The 13,649-nt window shown below is 41.2% G+C and overlaps 1 protein-coding gene across 1 annotated transcript in view; it reads right to left on the bottom strand.

Annotated features, from left to right (window-relative positions):
- The window catches only part of LAMA1 (laminin subunit alpha 1), a 267,694-nt gene that overhangs the window by 124,058 nt on the left and 129,987 nt on the right, over positions 1-13,649 (bottom strand). The window lies entirely within an intron of this gene.

The following is a 13,649-nucleotide window of genomic DNA, read 5'->3' as shown; positions in this document are numbered from 1 at the left end:
CCCTTTGCCTCCCAGCTCTTTCCTCTATTTCCCTTGATTCTCCTCCTGTCCCACTATCATGCTCAGTCCCCACCAGGATTTCAGCACTTCCTCTTTCTTGTCATCAGATTTTCTGTAATTCTCTCGGACAGGTCTCCAGAAAGATCACTGACTCAGCTGTCTGTCCCTCAGTTCCTTGAAGATCTTCACAGGGTGACTACTTCCCTGGTTAATGCTCCCTTGGTGTCTAATCTGCTCCCTTTGTAACTCAGATGTGATCAGGTTTAGGAAGCAGCAATACAGTCTCATTAGCATAACAAAGTAACCTCTTTCCCAAACAGGACACACCCACCACTACAAAGGTCTTGGGGGATGCACTATGTAAACCATAGCAATGAACATATAAATCAAACCCTATTTCTGAAAAATAAATGGTAATAAAGGCCACCTTTTAAAAGTATGAGGAGCTCTGGTGATGTAGTGGTTATGTGTTGGGCTGTGATCTGAGTGGTCAGCAGTTTGAAACAACAGCAGCTCTGGGGGAAAAAGACTGGGCTCTCCATGCCTTAGTTAGTCTCCGAAATCCACTGGGGTCGCCTGGAGCCAGCACTGATCAATGGCAGTGGATTTGTTTGTTGCTTTATTTAAGCCTTCTGACTCATTATACTCCCACTTTTTGGAATCTCCTCCAAGAAAATAATCAACATTGCAGCCACAAAACTACATAAAATATTGGTTGAAACATGATGTATGATGGCCAAAAATTGGAAGCACTTTCAATATCCAAGAATGGAACACTCAAATAAATTATTGTGTATCCAGGGAAGGTATATAATTCCACCACTAAACATTTTTACAGGAATTTAGCAGTGAAACATCTAGAAGAAACTGGTACCAGCCTGGCTATCTACAGTCAAACAAACAAAACAAAACTAGAAAACCAGGCAAAACAGATACAGTTGTTGGTTTTCAAATCTTGGACAGTAAGCAGTGATTCCTGGGAGAAGAGATTGTGCTGGCCTTCTGCCTGGAGCCCCTTCTGAGCTGTGGTTTGTCACTGTCTCATAAAGTTAAATATACACATGTCCTTTGACCAAGTAATTCCTCCTTTAGAGAAATAAATGCCTATGGCCAGGAAAAAAACCTTTATGAGAATTTTACAGCAGCTTTATTTACATTAGCCCCAAACTGGAAACAGTCCAACAAGCAAATGTCCATCAACAAGAAAATAAACAAATGCTGATTGAGAATAAAAATAATAAGGGGGGAGTGCGGAGTGGAGACCCAAAGCCCATTAGTAGGCCACTGGAGATCCCCTTGCAGAGGGGTCTCGGGGAGGAGATGAGCCAGTCAGGGTGTGATGTAACAATGATGAAAAATACAACTTTCCTCTAGTTCCTAAATGTTTCCTCCCTGCTCCCACTATCATGACACAAATTCTACCTTGCAAGTCTGGCTAGACCAGAGGAGGTACACTGGTACAGATAGGAACTGAAAATACAGGGAATCCAGGGAGGATGAGCCCTACAGGACCAGTGGTGTGAGTGGCAAAACAGGGAGGGTAGAGGGAGAGTGGGTAGGAAAGAGGGAACCGATTACAAGGAACTATATGTGACCTCCTCCCTGGGGGACGGACAACCGAAAAGTGGGTGAAGGGAGACGTCGGACAGGGCAAGATATGACAAAACAACAATTTATAAGCTATCAAGGGCTCATGAGGGAGGGAGAAGAGGGGAGGGAGGGGAAAAATGAGGACCTAATGCCGGGGGTTTAAGTGGAAAGAAAATGTTTTGAGAATGATGAGGGCAATGAATGTACAAATGCGCTTTACACAATTGATGTGTGTATGGATTGTGATAAGAGTTGTATGAGCCCCTAATAAAATGATTTTTAAAGTAAAATAAAATAAAACAATTTGATGGAACTTATGTTTATAAATAAAGTTTATGGTTTTTTTTAAATCTGAAAAAAAGTAAAGGACTAAGATCAACAATAGTGGATGAGTCTCACAGATATAATACTCAGAGAAACAACTTGATACAAAAGAGTATACACTGTTCCATTTATAAGAAGTTCAGGAAAAAATAAAGTTCAACAGAAAACATTTCAGAATGCTGGTTCCTGGCCAGTGGGGTGGAGGGGCTGGGGGAAGAAAGGAGTCATGTTCTTCCGGGAGGAGATGCTCTGTATTCGAATAAGGCTGTATCTCCTTTAACCCAAACTCATCCCGGCATGCTCTTCAGATCCGTCTGGAAGAAATGTATTATTGACTGGGGTGTGCCATTTCAGTTCCACAAACACGCCCAGCCTCCTTGCCACACGGAGCTCTCTCCTGCCATATTCTTCCTCAGGCCGGCTTTCCTTCTGTACTGTCCCTCCTCAGGCCATACTCCCTGACCCACTAAAGTGTCCCTCTTGGGTGTATTCCAGGCATCCCCATCCCTGCACAGTCGTTAGGGTACTGGGCCCAAATGGTCCTCTGACTTTCATATTCCCCCACTAGACAAGCTTCTTATGGACCTGTCTTAAAGTAATTCTCATAGTTATATAAAAATAGCCCATATCTATCAGGGACTGACCCTGTGAGGTACTCCTTCTGTGCTAAGGCTTCCTGTGAATGATGACGCCTGGTTCCAATACACTGATATCCCATGACTTACTAAATATATGCATTGTTCTCCAATATGATTGAGTAGCTCTTTAAAAAAAATACAGACACTCTTTTTAAACCTTTTCTTATAGTTCGGGAGATTTTTAAAAATTCTACTCAGCAGATGTTATGTCTATATCAGAATACAAGTAATTCTATAGAAAGAAAAATATCAATTGAAGGCATTGCATACACAAGAGATATTTTGAAATATGGGCAAAGCTTTTTTAAGAAGCTTTCTTTTCAAAAATGTATTGCAGTTTTCTTTTAAAAGACAGAAATGTTACCATGTGATAAGTGATCTCAGGCAGTACGTAAAAGCTTAAAAAGCAGATTAGATGCTAGACTACTTCAAACTGCCCAATTTTCCCCAAAGAAATATTTCTTTAAAAATTAAGAATTATATTTTTTCAGCCTCAACCCCACAGAAAGAAATAATGCATGTTAGAAGAGACTTCCTTTCACTCTATAATTATGCAAATTAAAAACCCCTTCATTTTGAAGTAAAAGCTGTCAGGGATGTGAAAAGTATGTTGTGACAAAGCCCTGCAAACCTGTCGTCTCACATTTCCCCAAGCAGCCCTGGGTCTCAGCCGCCCGATGTGAGTAAGAGGCGGAGTGACAGCCATCGTCCTCAGACTCTGCCTCTAAAAAAAAAATTTTGGCTGGGGGTGGTGGTGGCGGTGTTGAGCTAAGCTTTGCTAACTGCCAACTTCCTTCGCTGTATATTGTAATTGATCACAGAGGAATGGACAAAAACTTTCAAGAAAATCTTGTTCAGCAACAAAATCCCATATGGTTCTTAATGACTAACTTCCGGATCAATGTCACTTTCTTAGTTCACGGTCATTCACTCTGAACAATTCAAAGTACAGTGTTTTCATTCCATTTGAATTGTCCAGGTAGATACTTCGAGGGTGTAACGCCTAAAAGATGAGGCATAAAAGGCCGGTAAAGAAGGAAGCACCTTAGAGAAACCCCTTTGCGTGGGCATGAGGCTGGACTAGTTACATCCGGTCTACAAGTCCTTGACCACTCCCCCCACGGAGGGGTGCTAGGGTGGCACAAATGGTTCAGTCCTCAACTACTAACTGAAAGGCTGGAGTTACAAATCCACTCAGAGGCACCAGCCTGGTCGCCTGGAGAGCTACGGAAAGGTCATGGCTTTGAAACCCGCTGAGTGGTGGGCATCAGTGGCGTTGCCATGAGGTGAAATGGACTCCGTGGCAACCATCAACAAGCTCCCAGGAAGAGTTGGGGGCAGATCTGTCCCCTCCACTGGACCTCGGTGACTTGGTGGCCAATTTAGCACATTTGAAGGGACACCGCGTACCTCTGGAGTCTCTCTGTAATGGGCGTCTGACTTCTACTTCTTTCTCTGGAAACTTGTACCCGCCTTAAGCTGCCATGCTGTTAGGAAGCTTTAAGTAGCCCATGCGGAGAGGCCACACAAAATGTCCCTGAGACGACATCATGACAAGCAGGCTGAGTGCTCCTCCCAAAGCCGTTCCAGCTCCAACCAGGAACTGACCCCACCACACCTGACCCTGAGCCGCCACCACTCCCCGAGCCCTTCCCGCAATCCTGCCCCACAGAAGCCATGCGAGGGCTAAACTGCATGTTGCAAGCTCGGAAGTTTGCAGGGATTTCTTACGGAGCCATAGATGACCAGCAGAGAGGCTGTGTGTGAGATAATCAAGTGAGATAATACAAGGAAAACGACAGATTGCTCTGCAGCAGCTGCACAGAGAACACGAAGACAAAGATAAAAACTGTCCTGCGGGGGTAAGAATTTGTGGCTTACTTCCGGTTCATAGTGAAGGGCATGCAATTTATTCCAGTCTATTGAATTTTTGCCTAATTCAGGAAAAACTTAATATTCAACTTGGCTCAGGTCAGTATGAAGTAAGGCAACACTGAAACAGAATCATTGTGAGTGAGTGCGCGCGCAAGTGCAGTCATAGGAGCTGCTAACAGTGTGTCAGCGAAAGGCCTCTGGCTGGCGACTTTTAATGAATAGCCAAGACGTATTTGTGATGAGCAGGTCCAATTTATATGCAACACTTGTTCTCAATATCTTTAAAGATTTGCTTCATTAAGAAATTTAATTCAGCTCATCTTTTCTTATTACCCTGTCAATGTGCTTATGGGACACTTTATATGTGGATGATACAGCAATAAACCTCAACCTAGTTCTGGTCAGTTTTTTTTCAGAAATTCTAGAAATTTAAAAAAGGTACAAATTAATGAGTCATCACAAAAACAAATAGCAAATAAGCAGCTTTTGTTAAGGTTTGCATAAAACAAAGGGCCTACTGTGATCATGTTCCCACAACAAAGTGCCACTTCCAAATGAAACCTACACAGAAAATCAAGCACTGCTTCAAAAGGCAGCTTTATAATCCACGCCATAGGTAACATTTCCTTTTCTACGAAACATACTTTGTCTTCTAAAGGAGCACTAAAGGAGAAAGTTCCTTCACACATCTGACCACTCGCAGTGAACTAAACATATGTGAAGGATAATACAAAATGTTACTGTATTTTCCTGTTCATACCAAAAAACTACCTTAGGTGGCACCCAATTCTACCAGTCACTGCAAACGACGGAAAGAAGGGTTAATGCCCTAACCCAACCATAGGGGAGAAGACCCTATGAGAGGCAAGAGAGGCAGAGAAGGAGCTTAGGAAGATTATGAAACATTCCAAACCATGACAGGATAGCGAGACGAGAGTTGCCTGGAGTCTCCCCATGACAAGGAACAAGGACAGGAGCCCAAATCCACATAAGACGAAGCGTGGCTTTGTGTAGAAGAAGCATTAAACCAGCAATTAGAAGTCCTGGCTTCCAATTCTCCCTTTAGCACATCTAGTCCCTGCACTAGTCTGTGCTGCTGCTGCTTTTTTAACTTACAAAGAGATCATCCATATCCCAGGATGAGGGGGCGAAGATGATGAAAAATAAGGGGGGGAGGGGAAATTCTATACAGTCTATAATCTATACCTACAAATTTCTCCACAGCAAGTCAATCCTGACTCAGAGTGACCCTATAAAAAGAGTTGAACTGTCCCTTTGGGTTTCCAAGGCAATACATCTATAAGGGAGCAGACAATCTCATTTTCTCCCAAGGAATGTCTGGTGGTTTTGAACTGCTGACCTTGAGATGAGTATCCCGATGTGTAACCCCCTCGTCAACCAATCAAGAACAAACTCACTGCCATTGAGTCAATTCTGACTCTTATTCAAGGTTTCTGAGACTGCAAATCTCAGGATGGGAGCACATGGCCTCACCTTTCTCTTTCAAAGTTGCTGATGACTGTGCTCAGTGGGCAGAGGCTGGGCCTCTGCTTTCCAATTGCTCCTTGCCCAGCAATGCAAATCAAGATGGGAAGCCTGGAGGAGGGAGGGGAGGAGGGAGAGAACTTCTACCCCATCTACATGTAGTCCTGAGCTTGTTGCTCCACCATCCTGAACCAGCAGACCCCAGAGTTTAGCTTTCTCAGTACTCTCCAAATGAACTTCCTCAAATCCAGAAAGTGAGATGGCCCTATGTACTAACACCCCCACCCTCCTCCTCTTCCCATGCTTACTCAGCTAATGTCGACAAGTTACCAAAGCCCCCTTTTCCAGTTCTCCAACAGTTCAAATCATTCCTATGCCTAAAAAAAATTGTAAAATACCAAATCCACTCTCAATGAGTCATTTCCAACTCATAGCCACCTTATATAGGGTTTCCAAGGCTGTTGTGGTATATATATATAAAATCGATTGTCAATTTGAGATTACCAGTAAAAGGGTGGATGGAGTCTACGCTGTCAATCATTGTATAGCCAATGAAGCCTCTGTGGGCATGGCCTTTCCCTGAGGACTCTGGAAATTCCTGTTTTTTTCCTCTTGGAGACTGGAGACACTTTCTCTCTCTACTTACTCCCTGAGAGATGCTCTACTAACAAGACACATGGAGCTACACCCTGGGAGCTAGCGAAGCACATGGACCTACCCTGATGCAACCAGACCTCTGGGGTCAGAGAAACCAGGGAGAGACCCCTGCCAGTGCTGAGATGCTTACAATGCCACTGGATCCAGAAGACTTGCAATTGGCCTGTGATTTTCCTGCATTTGGCATCATTGCAGGTGTTTTGTGAGTCTGAAGAGGACTTTATAGATTGGTATCGGACATATGGGCTAATATCGGATTTATGGACTTGATCTGCACTGGGCTGGGATGTTTTCTCAATATTCAATTGCTCAATATAGAATTCAATACTCAATGTATAAATCTCTTTCTTATTTACATACGAGTCTCTGTGAATTTGGTTCTCTAGTCTGCCTGGACTAACACAGTTGTATATAAAAATGACAGCTTTGGCATCCTCAAGGGACTCAAATCACGTCCCTTTAAATGTTCTTTGAGTTTGGGAAACAAAAAGGAGTCTGAATGAGTAATATCAGGGCTGTACAGTGGCTAGGCTGAGGTTCCCCCATGAAATTCTCACAGGACAGCCCTGCTACATGAGAAGACTTAGCAGGTGCATTATTGTAATGCACTAGTCAGTGATATCATTAGCATTTCCAATTAGCAAGGGCATAGTGGGGCTGCTAACCAGGAGAAGAGAAATTCAAAATGAGGGCCGGGGGGCTTTCTATTCCCTTAAAGAAGCCTGGTGACACAGTGGTTCCACTTTGGCGTGCTAACTTCTAGCCCACCAGCAGCTCCACCAGAGAGAGACAGGCCTTTCTACTCCGCTCAAGAGCTCCAGGCTCAGAAACTCCAGGGGCCGTTCTGTCCTGTGCTATAGGGTGGCAATGAGTCAGCATCGACTCAGTGGCAGAATTAGTTGGTTTGGGGGTTAAGAGTTCCAGCCTCAGGGTAAACCCACAGGGGCAGTTGGACCCTTTCCTGCAGAGGCACTATGGACTCCATGGTAATGGACAGAGAATGTCGACAACCGTAGATTGCAAAATCTGTGAAATGTGTACTCTCTCTCTGAGTGATTGACATTACATTGTCAAAAAAGATCATTGACTCAATATAGGGGTAATCCTAAAGAATGAGCTTTGAAATCACTTGACCCTGAATAACGTTGAATTTATACAGCCTGTCCGCATACATGTTTGTTGTATATTGTTAAAACTGACCCTTAGGTTTGTCTCAAAACACAAATATCAGGCTTACCGTTTATACTCGAGTATAAGCCGAGTTCTTCTGCATATTTTAATGTCGTTTTTGTGGTAAAATTAGGTGCCTTCAGCTGATATTTGGGTCAGTTTATCCTCAAGTATATACGGTTATTGCCATGAATTTTGAGGCAGGGACCAAGGTGGACCAAGATAGATATATAGACAATAGGATACAGTTAAGATATTGAATTTGCTACTGTGTGGCTTCTAAAAGATCCCAAACTAGTGGAAGAAATGAATAGCAGGGTATTATTTTAAAGAACTAAAGAAATATATCTAATCATTCCTATTGTAATGTGTTACCAAAACAAATAAATTTTATGCTAACACTACCCTTGAGCTTTTTAAAAATTAATCTACCAGGTTTATTTAGCTATACATCATACTCAAAGGCTAAAAGTGCCATAATTGCAACAACCATCATCAACTTAAAAAAAAAAAATCCAGAGTCGATGTTTTAGCAACTTGAATTCCCCTTGCCATATAACATAACACCTTTATAAGTTCTGGCAACTAGAATCTGAACATCTCAGGTAAACTGCCACATTCCCTATGAAGGAAAGCTGGGTTATATATTTTAAATGCTTAGGGATCCTTTAAAAATATTAGAACTAATCATTTTAGCAAGATTATAGAATACAAATTCTATATACAAACATCAATCATCTTTTTCTATATGCCTCTAATGAATGAACCAAAATGAAATTAAGGAAGCAATTCAATTCATTATACCATCAAAATGAATAAAATATTTATAATCATCTTTAGTAAAATACATGCAAAACTTACACTCTAAAGGCTACAAAATATTGGTGAAATATTTTTTTTAAAAAGGAGCTAAATAAGTGGGAAAATATCCAATGTCTCTGGATCAGGTGATGTTCAGAGGGGAGTGCTCCTCAAACTGATTATACGTTCAGTGCAATCTGTAGCAGAAGCCCACTTGCTTTATTTGTCAACATTGATAGACTCTAAAATTGCAAGGGACCAAAATAGTCAAAACAAATTTTAATAAGAATAAAGTAGACATATCATACTTAATACAAATTCAAAACTTAGTACAAAGCAATGATAATCAAAATAGTGTGATACTGGACCAAGATAGATATATAGACAATAGGATACAGTTAAGATATTGAATTTGATTCATTCTAATGGGGTGAGGATTGGGGAATTTTATCAACAAAGAGTGTTCAGACAACTGGAGAAGTTGCACACATACACACACAAAGTTGCACACAAAAGAATAACATTGAACCCTCACCTCATACTTAATACAAAAATCAACACAAAATGGGCCAGAGACCTACAACTATGAGTGAAAACAAAACAAAACAAAACAAAATATATAGATAAATCTCCATGATGTTGGATTTGGCAAAGAATCCTAGATATGATACCAAAAAAACAAACAAGAAAAGAAAATAAGTCATCCAAACTTAAAATGTCTGAGCTCCAAAGGATAGCATCAAGAAAATGAAAAAAAAGAAAGAAGTTATTTGCAAATCATATTTGTATTTAGACTAAATCAAAAACCCTTACAACTCAATTATACACAATAAAAAAATACACAAAGGATCTAAAAAGACTAGTCTCCACTAAAAGTGTGCTCCGTAGGGTTTTAAATAGTTGGTGTTTTACACGTAAATCAACAGAACTTCTGAGACGTCTCTGGAAGGACTTGGATCTCCAACTTTCAGTTAACAGTAGGAAAATGTGTCCAACAATGTTAGTCATCGGGGAACTATCTATAAATCCAAACTACTTCATATGGGCTAGAAGGACTAGGATCACGAGGTAGACAATAACAAGTATTGACAAGGATGTGAAGAAATTAAAACCCATACACACTGAGAAAGGTATAAGTAAAATGGTCTGGCCAATGTTGAAAATAGCCTGGCAGTTTTTCAAATGATTAAACTCAAAATTTAAGTAAGACACTACAATTCTATTCATACATAGTTACCCAAGAGAAATGTAAATATTTCTCAACAAATAAAAAGTATACACAAATATGTATATTAGTATTACTCATAACAGACATTATTCATCGTAGCCTAAAGGTGGGAATAATCCAAATGTCTATTAACAGCATTGAATTTTACCAAGATTTTAGAGCTGATTGAACATATGGAAAAACAGGGCATAAAGAATATGTTCTGCAAAACCTCAATGGAATAATCAGACAAACACAAACCCAGAAGGTAAGCTTTTCTTCAATAAACCTGGACAAATATATTGAAAATTCAATAGCATCATAAGGAGAAAAAAAAAGGACTATGTTAGTTATCCAGTGCTGCCACAACAGAAGTACAATAACTAGATGACTTTAACAGACAGATATTTCTTTTCTCACAGGGAGGTAAGAAGTTCAAATTCAGGGTGCTAGCTCTAGGAGAAGGCTTTTTAAAAAATCTCTGTTGGCGCTGGAGGAAGGTCTTTTTGAGCTTCCAACTCCAGACAGTTTCCATGTGGCTGGGCATCTGTCCCTTCAATTCTGCTCTGGTCACTCACTGCCACCACTTTGCTGCCGACTCAGAGCAACCCCGTAGGACAGGGGAGAACAGTCCCTCTGAGTTTCTGAGACGGGAGCTGGTACTGGCCTGGAAAGAGCCTTCTGCCACCAAGAGGCAGCTGGTTGTTTCAAACTGTGGACCTGCTGAAGCCACCACACCAGGAGAGCTCCTGTACCCAGCATCGTCACACACAGATAGGTCATCAGGAAAAAGGCATTGACCAACGAATGAAAAGAAATCATCAAGTGAACCTCATACTGTCTTAATTTTTAGAAGGAAAGACAATATTGCCTCTACTAACACGCCTGATACACGAGACATGCCTACTAACATGTTAAGAATACTTCTCTTTTCCTAGCAGAACAACAACAAAAAGTATTCAAAACGTAATGACTCTGACTTTTAGGTTTCATTAAGTTGGGAAATGGATCCCTGGTGGTGTAGTTGCTTTGTGTGGGGCTGAGATCCACATGGTTGGCAGCTCAAAACCACCAGCTACTCCACAGGAAAAAGATGAGGTCTTCTACACTCAAGAACAGAGGCCCAGAAATGCACAGGGATAGTTCTACCCTGGCCTATGTCATATGGTGGCATTTACTGGATGGCAGTGATCTATCTATCATCTGTCTATCTATCTATCTATCTATCTATCTATCTATCTATCTATCTATCTATCATATATCTATCTTCCATTCTGAGATTACAGGGAAAAGAAAGAGACTCCAGAGAAGCAAAACACTCAAACCTTACTACACAGCCACCACATTCAAAATAGCTTGGTACTGGTACAATCACAGACACATAGACTGATTGGATAGAACTGACTCCCTAAAGATCACCTGTGGACAGCTGATCTTTGACAAAGAATCCAAATGCACTAGCTAGAGAAGGGAGAGTCTCTTTAATAAATGGTGCTGACCAAAGTGGATTCTATTCACAGAAAAATGAAACAGGACCAATATTTCACATCGACACAAAAATTAACTCACAATGTATCAAAGACCTCTATGCAAATCCTAAGCCAAATAGATCATCAAATAAAAATAGGGGCAAATGTAGGAGATCTAATACATGGCATAAAAGCCCTATCAAATATCGCAGGGAACGCATGAACAACTGAACATGAACTAGATGACTAGAACCTCCTACCGTTATACACTATGTGCATCAAAAGACTTCACCAAAAGAGTAAGAAACCACAGATTGGGAAAAACATTTGATAACACCATATTAGACAAGAGACGAACCCTAAAATTCATTCAAAACTCCAAAGATGGCTTATAAAGAATCAATCACCAAACGTGAAATAGTCCAATTAAAATATGAGCAGAGGACATGACAGACATCTCATCCAATAAAACTCTCAGGTGGCCAACAACACGAGACGTGCCTGTGAATTAGGAAAACAAGATAGCAATGCGGTATCATCACACGCCAATATTAGTAGCAAAGCTCAATAACATAAAAAAACAACAGACGCAAGACAGTGCGAAGCTATTGGAACCCTCAGCTGCTGTTGGTGGGGTGTAAAATGGTCTCACCACTTGAAAACACTGGGCACTTACTTTGAAAGTTGAAAATGGAAATACCATACAATCCAGCAAACCCACCAGAAGCTGTAGACCTAGCGAAAGGAGGGCTGTCACACCATGGACACATGCTGCACACTGCCTGGCAGTGACTTATCGAGGGCTTCTCTGCCTTATGCTTTGTCCCTCCCACACAATGGAACTTTGCTTTCCTGATGGGTCTAGGTAAGAAGGTGAGGAAAGAAACTGATTGTATTACGATTCAGTTGTGAGTGATTGTTTACAGATTCACTGTGATTGCCATCCGACTGGGTCCAACAAGAGCCATTTCAAGCAGGAAGCAGCAGGTGAGGAAGACCATGAGGGGAACGCATTCCTGTGCAGGGAGCCACCTGCACCCAGGGGACCAATTGGACCCCAGAGATGTGGCAGAGGAGCAGCAACAGCAGAACCAGGGGACAGAGTCTGAGAGAAAGCAGTGGATTTCCCGGCCCATAGAGCATGTAAAGCTGATTGGGAGGCCGGCTGGAGGAAAAGGGTGTCTCCGGGCATTTAATTGGAAGGGCTGAGCAGAATGGCCCAATGTCTTTGAGTTGAGACTTACAGCCTTTAACATCCATAATTCTTCCAACAGTCTTGTGAAGGCAATCAAGACTTTTATTTTTTGGCACCTTAAAAGCCTTTCAGCCTCTCCCTATCACCACTTCTAAAATCTCTTCCATATTACAAATCTTTGTTACAGCAGCACCAGCATTTTCTGTGACCAAATTCTCTCTTAGTTATCTAGTGCTACTGTAACAGAAAAACCGAAGTATGTGGCTTTAAGAAGCCGAAGTTAATTTCTCGGTTTAGAAGACTAGCTGTATGGACTCGGGGTGCTGCAAGCTTTGGGGAAGGCTTGCCACTCCGTTGGCTGTGGATGAAGGTGCTTGTCTCTGAGATTCTGCCCCTGGAGCGTCAGGATGTGGCTTGGTATCACTCCTCCCCTGGCCCCTCCTCTCCTAGTTTATTGAAGACATTTTCTATCGCAGAAGAGAATGACTCAAGATAAGCCTACATTAACTGCGCTCATTAATACAACAATGAATCCAAGAGCACAGGAATAGTGGTTAGGCTGGAAAACAGATATTCTTGGGGGATGTCATCCAACCCAGCCCATGGATTATTCAGATTAAAATTATTTAAGAAGCATAAACACCAAATGTAATGAATGATTCTTTGGGCTCCAAATTTGAAAATTAAAAATGTTATATAAGCTAACAAAGTGGTGACATTTGAATATGAACAGCTAAATAGCTATTAGGAAATTACTATTACTTTTGTCAGGTGTATTAATGACACAGTGTATATCCAGAGCCAATGTCCAAATATCATGAAAAGAACACAGGGTTAGGCAATGGGATTTAATGGGTTAGGCAATGCTTGTTCTATGAAGTTCTTCAAACAGTTAGTAGAAAATTTTCATATCATTTAATTTTATTTTTAAAGCCCCCTTTTACATAGTCTACCATGAGTAGAAGAATTTTTTTTAACTTGACAGCAGTTAACAACAAGCTCAAAAGGCAGGACTTTGTATGTTTTGCTTCCTAGTCCTCTGTTGGCACCTGAATGGATGAAAATGTCCTACAACATCTAAGAAAAGTAAGCCATAGGAAAACAATTCCATGCACCTTCTCAGTAATACCTAGCATGATGATAAATGTGGTATGATAATGTGACAAGAAATGGCACTATGAACTACTTGTATACACCACTTGACATTACCTGCTCAAAAAACAGTTCAACATGTTAAG

Source organism: Echinops telfairi, unplaced genomic scaffold (assembly GCF_000313985.2).
Source record: "Echinops telfairi isolate 266 unplaced genomic scaffold, ASM31398v2 ScPeMD7_57;HRSCAF=196, whole genome shotgun sequence".
Classification (NCBI taxonomy): domain Eukaryota; kingdom Metazoa; phylum Chordata; class Mammalia; order Afrosoricida; family Tenrecidae; genus Echinops; species Echinops telfairi.
This window is presented reverse-complemented; position numbering and strand designations above follow the sequence as displayed.